Below are 14,185 nucleotides of genomic sequence, written 5' to 3'. Positions count from 1 at the left end.
TCCAGTTGCGTACATTGAACTGCAGAAGAAGAATAACGTCCGTTGTGGAGGTGTTTCACGAGCCACAGTGTCTTCTGACTCTGGGTCTGACTCTGGGTCAAAGGTCGTCAAAGTGACTGCGGCGGGGAGTCGTGAAGAAGCTATTTTTAAACACTGTTAGAACAATGTTTTGATAATGAGTAGCAGTGCATCCACCGTTCCAGAGGGGGGAGCTGTGCTTCTGAGAGCGGGTGTGCTGAATATTCTGGCCAATCACAAGACTCTGTCTTCTGCGTGAGAGAGTTGAGTCTCAAATCTCGCGGCTGGGAAAACACCGCCAGAAAAGAGGATTTCTGTCGGCGCGTTTACAGCAACTAGGAGGTTTTTGACCATAAAAACAAGTTAATGTATGTAAGTAGACCTCCATAACTAACATATATGTGCAACAGGACCACTCTATGTGACCTTTAAATGAATCATAAACACACTCTTTACATTGTTATTGTGTAAAACGACTGTTCTAGCTGCAAGCGTCTGGTTTTTAATGGAATATGTACATAGGTGTATAGAGGACCATTTCCAGTGTTCTAATGGTACATTGTGTTTGCTAATCGCGTTAGAAGACTATTGGATGATTAGAAAACCCTTACATTTATGTCAGCATAATCCTGTCAATGTCTTGACTATATTTTCTATTCTAAAAGTGTGAGTTTTAACGGAAAACTTGGAGAAATTGTATAGGTGACCCCAAACTTTTGAGCGGCAGTGTAACTCTGGGAGGAAACTAATGAAAACAGTCCTGCTCAAGCAGATGCTTAAGTCTTAAGTATGAATTGGGGGCAGTGATGAAATTGTGAGTAATGTACCCAAGTGTGCACTGCAGCACTGGTGAGGTTAGCATGTCATCATCAGCCCACTGCAGCCTAACTGTTGCAAATAAACAGGCCATTTAGTGCTTTCTACTTCTGTACCAGGACCATCAGAGCGACCACATCTGGGAGATTTATGGTAAACACATTCCTGTTTTTCTGCTTATTTAAATCTCTGCATGCAACTAGAGTTTAAAAGGTAAAATCATCCTCTTCCTTCCTTACTGTTCTTTCTGGCCAAAGCACGACTGACATGGATGAGCACTAATCAAACCGTCATAGATGAATGTTGTAAAAAAAAAAACTGGACTGAATCACAATTAATACCAGTCGACACAACAACGGGAAAAATGTAGCTCATTAATTTTCCCGGCATGAGACTTGTGTGTTGATACCACCCACCAAATGGTGAAGACATGAATAAAGCAGGAGGAGATAACAGAGGAGACAGAATATAATGAGCCCGTTACAGTAGAATACATTCACTGGTGTTGTTGTGTAAACTTCTCAAAATCCCCAACTGTCTGCAAATTGTCAAGCTTCCTGGAAAACACAACAGACTTTTGGCTCGGGCCAAAACTAACAAGATAAATATACACATGTGAAACGCCAGATAAATATTTAAAGGGGATGTATGGAAAGTCCACAATATAGAGTGGATTATCAGGGCTGGCTGAGTGGCTGAGGTGGGGGTTATTGTACATGTGGCAAATATATGGAAAGCTTCACCCAGAGCTGTTTGGAGTAAGGAATCGTTGGACATCTGTTCTCCATTATATAAAAAAACCAGCTTGTCCAAACTGCCTGCAGTGATAAGCAAAAGTGGTTTAAGTAATTGCTTACATCACCGGCTTTATCCTTCTTTATTGTACCGTGTGTATCATTTTAATGTGGCGAGATCAAATGAGATCATGTCCGGTTACTGAGTGAGAATGCATTTTGATTAGGTTTTAAATAAAGTAGCGTAAGCTCTGTTTTATGTGCATCCTGTTCGGTCCATTTTAAAGCACCACGTTGGATCCACCAGCTGAGGCTACTAGTTTAGGGGATGAATGGCATTTTTTATGGCTAAAGGACCTCTGCACATCCAGGAGCTTTCACAGATAACCACAAAATTACTTTGGCATCAGCACTGGTGCCGAGGCCATTTCACAGGGGATCTGACTCCTGCCAAAGTATTATCGGGAAAGATGATCTGATCTGAGCCCTGGGTTTCTCTGGGACGTGGACTCGTGGAGAAACGCCTGAGCTGTCTGTTTTGTCCTCAGACACTTCACAGTTTTGAGTGTCACAACCCAGGTGGTCAATATTGGGTGACTGTGTCGCTGCCTGTCATCCTGTTGAAGGACAGCTAACAAATCAAAAAACACCCGGTGTTCTGCAGGGAATAAAAATCCCTCAGAGTGTCTGTACTCTGGTTTTTAACACTTAAATCAGTGAACGCTGAAGCCAGATACTGGAAACGCCTGCACTATCTCTGACAAACACATGTGCAGGTGATCCTTGGTGGGGACTGAAATACATTTTCATCAAAATATCAAACTCCTTTAAAACCCTTCAAATGGTTAAACACTGGCTCGCTCTCCCGATTCTCCTTTTCCTCTAAGCTTCAAAGGAAGGGGATCTGCAGCAAGGTATGGATTAAGGAAAAAGGGGAATTATATTTCATGGCTCGCATGTGTTTAATGGTAAATACATTTACAGTGAGGAAAATCGCTCTTTAACCCAACAAGATAAGTCTGCTTTTATTATTCCCGTCTTAAAAGTGGGAGTCTATCCACCAGGTTTAATAAATGCAGCACATTCCTGTGACAGTAATGGAAGCTCGGTTTGCCTGTGACCATAACACACTGCCTGGCAATGACCAACTGTTTGCCCAAAGGACAGAGGCTGACTTTTAGTGCAGCGACCCATGAACGCTGTCTCCTGGAACACGCTTTTAAAGTGCGGCAGTGGGCTGAAAATTTCATAAAGTACCATGAAAGAATCATGAGAGAGAGAGAAAGGCTCCGTCTTTGCTGTTTAATTGTTTCCCCCGATGAGGAGCAGAAATAACCATCTACAAGCTGCGCATTTGCTAAGCTGCTCAAAAGCCAATTATTCAGCCGGACATGCAGACGCCGCGCGGAGAAGTAAATTTGTCATTTAACAATCAACTGCCCGCTGCAGTCGTCACATTATTAACTGGTCTGGACCGGTGAAGGGTGTCGGGCTGCTTGAATGAGCTCAAATGGCTTTATTGTGCTATAAGCCACAGTCCAGCACCCATCGGTGCAACCACGTGTCACGTAAAGGTGTGATTGTGGGGCAATAAACAGAATGACTTATAGGGGAAGCTGCAAACTGCAGGTGAGATAACATAAATGAGTTTGGACACAAGCCGTTTGCAAATGCAACCAGCGTGAGAACAACTCTGGGAAGATGTAAGATAATTAAAGTGTGGACAATAATGTGTGTGAAATATACACATGTGAATGCTGTTTATTGATGCTGCTTTTAGTGCAGTGGGTGAGGATATGTAAAGCTGGTAACACTTTAGATTAGGGAACACATATTCACCGTTAACTAGATGCTTACTAACATATATTGTTATATAGCCCTTTATTAGTAATCATTCACCTTATTCTACATCTATTACGACATGAATTTTGATTTTTCCTACATAAGGTGTTAAAGGTCACATAGAGTGGTCCTGTTGCACATATACGTTAGTTATGGAGGTCTACTTACATACATTAACTTGTTTTTATGGTCAAAAACCTCCTAGTTGCTGCAAACTAGCCGATAGAAATCCTCTTTTCTGACAGTGTTTTTCTGCTGCGAGATTTCAGAGTGAACTTTCACCCCCAGAAGACAGAGTCTTGTGATTGGCCAGTACTATCCAGCACATCCGTTCTCAGAAGCGCAGCGCCCCCCTCTGGAACGGTGGATGCACTGCTCCTCATTATCAAAACATTGTTTTAACAGTGTTTAAAAATAGCTTCTTCACGACTCCCCGCCTCAGTCCCTTTTATGACTTTAAACCGGAGTCAGACCCAGAGTCAGAAGACACTGTTGCTCGTGAAACACCTCCACAACGGACGTTATTCTTCTTCTGCGGTTCAATGTACGTAACCGGATGTGCCCGGACTAGTGCCCGGAGCAGAAGACGATCTGTTGTTCAGGAGAACCGCTGCTTACGTAACTATTACGGGATTTTCAGTGATCTCGTTGAGCCCCGAGATTACAATAAAACACAACGTTCTCAGCAATGGCTGAACTGTTTGTTTCGAACCGTCAGGGCTTCATAAACAAGGTAATGACGCAGATACACACCAAAAAAACAGCGATAATAGGAACTTCCGGTCTAGTTCCGCTTTAATATGCTCTTAATATTGACTATTAAAGGGCTAGTATGCTACTTATATGCATGTTAGTAAGCACCTAGTTAATGGTGAATGTGTTCCCTGATCTAAAGTGTTACCGTAAAGCTGATTAAGCAGAAACTGAGTTAGGCTCAGGAGCAGTTAATTATTTCAAACTGTTTTACACCCAGCTACAGCGTTCACATTAACCAACTGAAGTTACTGTGCCTGCAGGTCATTATTTAGAGACACACATAGACTGGATGTCACCACAGACAGTTTGCCCTCACCTGCACTGCAAATGCTTCATGAGATCTGAAGATTTTTAAGCAAATCTCTTTTTCTTTCATCTGGATGAAATGAAAATATCAACATCTCTCTCAAAGGCGTGTGATCGTGGCAGGGGGGAGTTCATTAGTGGGCCCTCCACCACAAGTCTCCTGGAGTTGAGACTGGAACCTGCTGTGGATTTTTTTTTTTTTTTTTTTTTTTAAATCAAACATTGATCTGTGATCCTCTGACGCCGTGGAGGTCGACGAGAAGCCCACGCGTCGCGCCCACGTAGACATGTGAAGAATCTGGCCCTGTGGGAGAGACTGTAACAGTTTGTTGTTATCCCACAGGAGCTGCAGGGGGCAGTGCTGTGGACAAGGTGTGTGGGCTTCAAATGCATCAAAACAAAGCCAGTGCAGCAGAAAGAAAAAAATGTGTTGTTGTTGTTGTTTTAAAAAAGCTGACTCTAACTTTTACACTGGATTTATATCTGGTGTCCATGATCAGACTGCAAGAAGGGAACATTAGCCCAGTTACAGCTGAACTATATATCTATAGAACATTCACTCTGCCTATTTTATGCTATTTTAAGAGCGTGAACGCAAAATATTTAGCCTACATATGAGCTCCAAAGTGCCCTGATTTCTTTTAGCGTTCTGCCAGCAGCACCCAGGCTGCATTGGTGTGAGCGTGTGTGTGTGTGTGTGTGTGTGGGAGAGCTTTGTTTACATAGGTGTTTGTGTATTTGACGTTTGACGGTGTGCAGTCAGCGAGATTGAGATGCAAACTCAAATCGTGCTCCAAATAAATCTCTCAGACGTGCTCTATAATTCAGCCACGCTGGAAAAGACTATGTCAACAGTCCTGCACCAAGACTGTAACTCTGCTCTGCTTCACTCTCATATCATGACTTCTAATCATCATCAACTGAACATTAGTTAATGAGCGAACGTGTAGCTTCACCACCCGTGATGCATTTAATTAGTTTAAAAGCATAAAGGGCTAATTATCTAGGTCATCATTAAAAAAAAAAAAAAAAAAAAAAAAAAACCCTTCTGTCCAATCATTTGTGCCCTTTAAATTGCTAAATTAATTTGTGGTGAGAGCAAGTGTTTGTATTTGTTAGCAACAATCATCGCATCACGTTACACACACAGAGCGCATCGTCAGTGATTAAAAATAAACAGGATATTTACAGGGGCTCGGATCCCCTTTAGGCAGGGGAAATAAAAAATGCAGTAGGCTTTAGAATAAAATAGGGCACCGTATAAAAAGCCCCACATAGCTAATGAGGGTATTCTTGATTCCATAAACTTGCATAAAAAATAGCAACTGTAACCAATGTGAGGAGGAGATGGGGGAGACTGTGGAGCGAAGGAGGGTTGGGAATACAGTTATGGCTGGAGCAACAAAAGAAGAGGAAGACCAGAAGCTGGGAGAGTCCCATTTTATCAGAAAAATGGCTGAGTCAGGAGACGGGAGAACCATTAGGCGCAGTGAGTCACAGGGAGAGGCTGAAAAAACAGATCCGAGCTGAGCTTTGGCTCACGGAACCGTCCATTCAGAAACGGACCCAAGAGGAGTGGAAGCGTGGTCCACAGTGAGGTGAAATGGTTTTTCGGGCCAGACACATGTCTCCTCTCTGCTGATTACTTCTGCACAAGTACAATTTAACTGGGGTTTGACCAATAAATCAACGCTTATTGCAGTTGCAGTGCTGTACAATAGATGAAGTCACAACAAATGAATCAGAACAGAAACTCCACATTGGTTTTTAAGGTCAATTAGTCTTTGTCATATTTTGACTAACAAAAATAATCTGGTCAGTCACTTTTTTTCAAATTTTTTTTTTTTACATATATAAGTCAAGATAAAATCTAAGGACTCTACACAGTATTCGAGATAGTTTTTGTGACATGTGAAAATGTGCAGTGGGTAACCATGGGTGGCAGAGGAGCTGATGCATATCATTTTCATTATCATCAATCAGCCAGTTATTTCCTCAATTAATTATTAATTCCTGAAGCCCCGGCTTCTCTCTGACAAACAGTCCAGGCACAAAGAGCCAGATCACAGTGGTGGGAACGAAGCGCTTGCACAAATAAAGTTGCCCGTTCATTTTAAACATCGGCTCAACTTTCCTGAAGTGGACGAGCACAAAACATCATCAACAACAAAACCGACACCAGGTTTCACGAGCTCAGCTCACAGTACTGTGACCTTCTGTATTCCACACAGTGAGCAGAGAATTCCTCCATTAATGTCAATAAAAACCAGAACATTGGATCTTTATCAAAATCCATGGCAGCGACCAACGTCTTACAAGAGGTCTTTATCTATAAAATATAAAAAACTTTCCCTGAATATTATCAGTAGTGAAAAGCTCCAGTGTTGGTCAGCGCCTGTTGAAAACAATCTCACATCCATAAAATGAGCTCTTCCTCCCTGGTGCTAACTTGATTAACGCCCAGCTTCTTCCTGCACAGTGCGCCAACAACACAGAGCCACTAAGTCAACTCAGGACTATTGTTTGACTTTAACTAAAGATCTGATTGTTCATTTAACTGGCAAATGACTCTGATGTTTCTTTATTTTCTGGTGCATTGGAGTATTATAGTCTTAAACTTCTCCATCATTCAGCAGATCAGAGTTTCTCTGTAGTCGAGCGGGGAAACCTCCCCATACATTAGCCCTGTGTCACATACCAATCACACCCCCATACACCTGGCACAGCCTAAAGCCCAATTTATACTTCTCCGACTGCGTAATGCGTTATCCGTCTGCGTTACCACGTAGACCACTAGAGCCTTTACACTTCTGCGTCGTGGTGACGGATAGGCGCTGCACTTTTCCGCCCGATCAGTAGGGGTCGCTGCGCAAGGTTGTTGTGCTTCTGGCTACAGTGAGCAATGGCGTCCGAGGGAGAAAGACTGTTGTTGTTGAAACAGTGGCCGTTTGTCACTTTTCTGTGTCCCGGAACGCAGTTTTAAGATGATTTGAGGCGAGAAATTGGCCATTTAGAGTCTAAACATGTGCTGTGTGTGTTAAGATATGACGTATTTATAGTTCGGCAGCGAAGAAGTCGGCGGTGATCAGCTCCGCCCTCTGTGGACGCTCGGTGCTCACTGTGAGCTGGCACAGAGCAGCTTAGCTCGGCCTGTCCTGAGGACCAATCGCAGCTCTTGCCGTCTCCGTTGTCCCTTGACGGAGTGACGGACACTGCACGGAAAAAATATTCCGTGCAGCCGGAGACGACGCAGAGGCTCTACAACAGGTTCTGCGTCGACGCAGAGGACTCTGCGTAGCCTACGCAGAGCACTTTACGCAGGAGTATAAATTGGGCTTAAGTCAACTCAGTACTATTGCGTGACTTTAACTAAAGATCTGATTGTTCATTTAACTGGCAAATGACACTGATGTTTCTTTATTTTCTGGTGCATGGGAGTATTTTAGTCTTAAACTTCTCCATCATCCAGCAGATCAGAGTTTCTCTGTAGTCGAGCGGGGAAACCTCCCCATACATTAGCCCTGTGTCACATACCAATCACACCCCCATACACCTGGCACAGCCTTAAGCCTCTATCCGAGCTCTGACTACATCTAGGGATAAAAAGAGCACAAGGTGAAGAAGAAACCTGCCGGCACAGGGATTTACAGAGTGAGGTGGTTCTGGATAATGGCCAGTGGGTCCTCACCAGCAGCCTTTAATGGACACCTGAGTGACACAGTTTATTAGTTTGTGAAAAACATTATGCAGGAGGGGGGGGGGGGTGGGAGATGGCTGAAGGGGATTGTGAGAAAGATGTGATTTGAGCATCCAGAGACAGGTCTGAGTGTACCTACAGCTGAGTGTGTAGCAGGGTGTGAGCCTGTCTGAGAAGCTGCTATCTGCCGAGCCCAGCTTGTCAATTACACACCATTGACCTTGTTACCTGCTCTGCACGGCCGTTATTGAGGGAAAGAGGATGAATGCAGGATAACCACAAAGAATTCTTGGGTTGAGCACAAACAGCCAGCCTGCTTCCTCCTGATAAAAACTGAAGTGTCACCATGCAGTCGCCCCCCCGTCCCCCGTCCCCCCCTCAGTTTCCTGAACTCCAGGGCCACCAGCTGCCCAAAACTTAGGTCACTCACAATTTCCTGGCCTATGCAGAGGCACTCAGGGGGACAGAGAAGTGCATGAACGCATGAATACCTCTGGATTGTTCATCAGTTTATCTTGTGTTCTTGCATCAGTGGCTTAAACTGGCTTATTATTTATGTAAGAGGTTAAAAGTTTTTTTATTTATTCATCTGTTTAGCATCTATGAGGAGAATATTAACTTATTAATCAATACTTTACAACTAGATATGCCTCAATACCACTTTTCTGTGTCCAATATTAGTACAATATTGGAAACACTTTTTTTCAATGAATATAACATTGAATTAATCATAAATACACTCTATACATTGTTAATGTGGTAAACGACTATTCTAGCTGCAAATTTTTTTATGGAATATGTACATAGGTGTATAGAGGCACATTTCCACTGTTCTAATGGTACATTGTGTTAGAAGGCTATTGGATGATTAGAAAACCCTTGAAAACCCTTGTGCAATTATGTTTTGCTGGTTCTTTGACGAAAGGACAAAATGATTATTTTGAATAAAAATCATTATTTCTAATCTTGTCAATGTCTTGACTATATTTCCTATCCATTTTGCAACTCTTTTGGAAAACACTAAAAAATTGCATAGGTGAACCCAAACTTTTGAACGGTAGTGTACATATTTTCCTGAGGCCTATATCCTCACTCATAAAACACAATAGGTGCATTTGTAAACATTATTATTTTGAATAATAATTCATTTATAAGCCTAGGCCCGACGAAACAGACCATGAATATAAATATGCCTTCACGTGCCTTTTACCTATATTAAAATGTTATGAACTATTCATCATGGTATAAATGATAAATGTGGGTTAAAGGTAGAATGTTAAGATTGCAGCATCAGATTTCACCCCCTTGATACCATCACTTCACTGATGTCATGAAAATACGAAGAGATGGTGCAACGAGATAAAGAGTCCTCCTCCATGTGCCCGTGACACACCGCTGCGGAGGACGACGAGGGAGGGTGCGACGGGATGACGTGATCAAAGGAGCCACAGTCAGACCACAAAAAACAAAGTGATGTGAGAAAGAGACGGAAATGTGGAATTTATGTTTTTTTAATTCTCCATATGATCTACTGCTGCCATTTTTTAGACACTTTAGTGGACAGTAGCTGCCCGTGTTTGCATTTAAAGCGGAACTAGACCGGAAGTTCCTATTATCGCTGTTTTTTTGGTGTGTATCTGCGTCATTACCTTGTTTATGAAGCCCTGACGGTTCTAAACAAACAGTTCAGCCATTGCTGAGAACGTTGTGTTTTATTGTAATCTCGGGCTCAACGAGATCACTGAAAATCCCCTAATAGTTACGTAAACAGCGGTTCTCCTGAACAACAGATCGTCTTCTGCTCCGGGCACTAGTCCGGGCACATCCGGTTACGTACATTGAACCGCAGAAGAAGAATAACGTCCGTTGTGGAGGTGTTTCACGAGCAACAGTGTCTTCTGACTCTGGGTCTGACTCCGGTTTAAAGTCATAAAGGGACTGCGGCGGGGAGTCGTGACGAAGCTATTTTTAAACACTGTTAAAACAATGTTTTGATAATGAGGAGCAGTGCATCCACCGTTCCAGAGGGGGGCGCTGCGCTTCTGGGAACGGATGTGCTGGATAGTACTGGCCAATCACAAGACTCTGTCTTCTGGGGGTGAAAGTTCACTCTGAAATCTCGCAGCAAAAAAACACTGTCAGAAAAGAGGATTTCTACCGGCTAGTTTACAGCAACTAGGAGGTTTTTGAGCATAAAAACAAGTTAATATATGTAAGTAGACCTCCATAACTAACATGTATGTGCAACAGGACCACTCTATGTCACCTTTAAGTTGTGATCAATTAGTTTTCCACGGCAAAAAGTTTCTACATCAGCAAATGTAAAAGCAGGTTCTGAGCTCCAGCTTTACCCAGGCACCAAACTGGGCTGGTTTATACGGTAGCAGAGTTCTGACATGACATGACCTTTACATAAAAAAACTGTCTTCAGAATCACACACCAGACTACACTGGACATTCAGTGCTCACAAAATACAACAATATGCATCGCTGCGGCTTTTAAACGGCGGATGAAAAACGCACCTTTCTCAGAGTAAATTATTTCTGCCAGCTGAAAAGCAAATTTCATTTTCTCATGTCTCCTGACAACAAAGACGCTGAACCCATTACTGGCCAAGGCCTCTGCATCACACACATTAAATGAAGGGTCCTCTAGCAATCGAAAAAAGCAATTTTCCCATTGAGCCAAAAGATACTCCATTTAGTTCCGAGGCTCTCTACGGACCATTGCTGCTGCACTGGGGCTGATACAGGAGGAAAGAGGGAGCCGAGCGATGACCCAGCCTCGTTCTCCCTCTGCCTCGCTGCTCTGAGGCCGCTGATATAGATACAGGAGCTCTGCTCTGCAGGCTGGACGAGCTGGATGCTTTAGATAAGGCGATTCGGAGAAAGGTTGTGGTGAGGCCAAATGAATCAGAAATGGAAGAAAAAAACGGGGTCTTTGATCAAAAAGGACCAAAAAAAGAGGAGGGAAAGGGATATAGAGTTGAGACGCCCGACCATGTGGAACTGCAGATTGATTAATTTCAGGCCTTTAATGAGCCATGCTCTGCCACACCAGGCAGCTTTATGTCAGTCACCCCCGTCCCTCTCAGCAGGAGCTGCCATACACTGCAATTCACACTTTTCTCTCTCTGCCAAGAACTGAGAGGAGCAGTGAACTCTCTCTCTCTTTCTCTCTGAGACTCACAGACTTTCCCGATCTCTCGCTTAATTCCCGTTTCGTGTGTTTAGCTGTGAGTTTCTTCGCTGGCACGCAGAACGCGTTATAAAGAGCAACACGTTATCAAAAAACGAGTGCACAGATGATCACCAGTGGCAAAGTCTCACACCAGGTGTTCTGGGTCTGTGGGCGGAATAAATACCACGTTGGCTTGATGGAGAGATTTTAATCCACTTAAAAATGCTCCCTCCTAATTGCCATCCACCACCAGACTGCTGAGGAAACCAAATACATCGGTGCTGACCTTTATTCCCTGTATAATTTACACTGTGGGTTTCATGAACCCCGTTTGCATCAATTGTGTATCCGAGTCTCTAAACTATTTCCCAACACTGTTGTGAATCAAGCTGTGGAGAGAAAGGCTTCAGGCAGGAGTTTAGTCATTGGTGTTGGCAGCTGCTCTGAAGCATCAATACTACTGTTTCCTTTGCTTTTCTTTTTCCCTTTAAAAAACACACATTCATACCGTGTGTTTGTGCACTTCTGTCTCAGCAACATTTGAGTATGGGAGACGACAAAAGGGTGGAATGAGGAGAGAGACAAAGAAAGAGAGAAAACTAAAATGCAGCAATGAGGAAGGTGAGGTCATTAATCATGACCAAATCTGATTTGTCAGGTTGACCAAGTTGCTGAAGCGTGTTTCTTCGACTCCTCTTCACCGACACAGTGTAAGAGCCTCGGGGAGATGGAGAGCGTCAGCGAGCGGATGCGATTTTCAACTCGGAGGAGGAAAAGCCAACACTGTGCACTTACCTGGACACTGGTGAATGTTAATGGGTCCCTAGGGGCCAATGTCCACGGGCCAAATCTGATTATAACCTGATTTCTAGCTGCTAAGGTGAGTTTTATCTCAGGGAAGCAGCTCAACTTTTTTTCCCTCTAAATCTGCACTTTTTCAGCCGTCGGTTTTCAAACTTTTCACGGTTAAAGTCGCCCTACGCTCGCTTCCGTTCTCTCACGATACTGTGCCTGCCTTTCCGGTTGCTCTTCGGTGTGTCCTGTTTGCTCCAGTGGAGACAATCGGACAAGAGAGGAAGGCGGTTATGGATGATGCGTTCCAGTGATTAATGGCAAACCGACAGTGAATCCCTGCCCTACGGCAAAGGTACCACCGTCAGGGACATCCATCTTGTGACCTCACACACACATCTCTGCAGACATCATCCTCCTCCTCAGGTTTGGCTGGAGCGCCGTGGGAACCACGCCAGCTTGGAGGATGACCCACATTACCCCCCCCCTGCTGTCAGATTTCTCACTGTACTGTATAGCCACCTATTATAACCTATAGACAACATTTCTGATGGAATATGTTCAATATAATGTGCATTTTTCACTCTCTTAACACCATTTTAAATAAATGTTGACGGTAATATCAGATCAATTGTTCATTCAAAACCTGGGTTTCTGCAGTGCAAACAACATATCATTAAAAATATAAAGTGATAACCGACTAAATCTGAATTAACTCAAACCATTTCCGACTGAATTGCATAATAATATGAATTATTATAGTCAAACAGAGCTTGTTGTTTTCTTTTCCAACATTTTATCACCTTTTTACACGAACTGCAACTCGACTGAGGAGACAATGTAACTTGGAGCAACAAAGTACGCTGAGAATCCACCCGAGCGTCGCCTTTATTTCCATATTTACGCGCACAAAAGCTCGTCCAGTGACACAGTAACAGCAACAAGAGAGGCGCGTTTAAAACACGAGCGTTTAAAAGACACAATAACGAAGTTGGAGACACTTGAAGGTTTTTCTTTCTTACCTCAAAAGCGCAGCTCCGAGACGAAACCTCTGCCTGTTTTGTGACAACAAGACGTTTTTCCCTGCGCAAATGTCACTGAAAAAGCCTGGTACTGAGGAGGAATGTGTTTTTTGTTATTGGCGGCCGAGACGACAATAAAACAAACAAACAAACAAACAATCGAACGGTCTCGGAAGTGAAGTCGGGATGTCCACGGAGGTGAAGGTTTAGCGTCCAAAACTATTACAATCCACCGCTCCGAGATCTGCTCCAGCTCCCAGTGAGAGGAGGACGAGGAGCGCAGAGGCAGCTGCAGATCAGTGTGAAGACAGTGGAGAGAAGTCAGTGTGAGCTGAGACTGATCCAGAAGCAGCAGCAGCAGCAGCAGCAGCAGCAGCAGAGGGCGGAGACTCAGAGACTCAGAGTCACACTCAGCCTCCACACCTCCGCTTCCTCTGAGTCTTAGAAATAACACCGAGAAATAAGTCAATAAACAAATGAAGTACAGTAACTCCTACACACGTAAACATGGACATATATTCGTGTCATGTACTCGCACAGATGTTCATATAGAGATGATGTTTCCACTCACTTTAATTGTAGATGTTGTGATGATGACTCTCATTTGAACATGACTTCTTATCTGATTTGGTATTTAATGATCCTCAGCATTCTATATTATTGTGTTGTTATTTTTAAGATAGATAGATAGATAGATAGATAGATAGATAGATAGATAGATAGATAGATAGATAGATAGATAGATAGATAGATAGATAGATAGATAGATAGATAGATAGATAGATAGATAGATCTTACTAAAAAATGTGTCACTTTTTTAAATAATGTTACTTAAAGGTGCATTATGTAATAAATCTAAATCAACTGACCATAAAATATTTTGCAGACTGCAAATCATGTTTACGTTTTGAAACCATGTTTTGGCGTCATGTGGCGCCACCTACCGCCGTCTACCAATCACTGCAGTCCGTAGAGTCTCAGCTGCCGAGCAACCACGGGTTGCCAGTTACGTCAGAAAACC

The 14,185-nt window shown here is 43.2% G+C and overlaps 1 protein-coding gene across 1 annotated transcript in view; it reads right to left on the bottom strand.

Annotated features, from left to right (window-relative positions):
- tspan18b (tetraspanin 18b) overlaps nt 1-13,276 on the bottom strand; it is a 45,312-nt gene extending 32,036 nt beyond the window's left edge. Inside the window, exon 1 of the mRNA XM_083894130.1 lies at nt 13,165-13,276. The gene's annotated coding sequence lies outside the window, so the exon portion shown is untranslated. The remainder of the gene's footprint in view (nt 1-13,164) is intronic.
- Between the last annotated feature and the right edge of the window lie 909 nt (nt 13,277-14,185).

The sequence above is a fragment of the Microchirus variegatus genome (genome assembly GCF_963457635.1).
Source record: "Microchirus variegatus genome assembly, chromosome: 8".
NCBI lineage: Eukaryota > Metazoa > Chordata > Actinopteri > Pleuronectiformes > Soleidae > Microchirus > Microchirus variegatus.
This window is presented reverse-complemented; position numbering and strand designations above follow the sequence as displayed.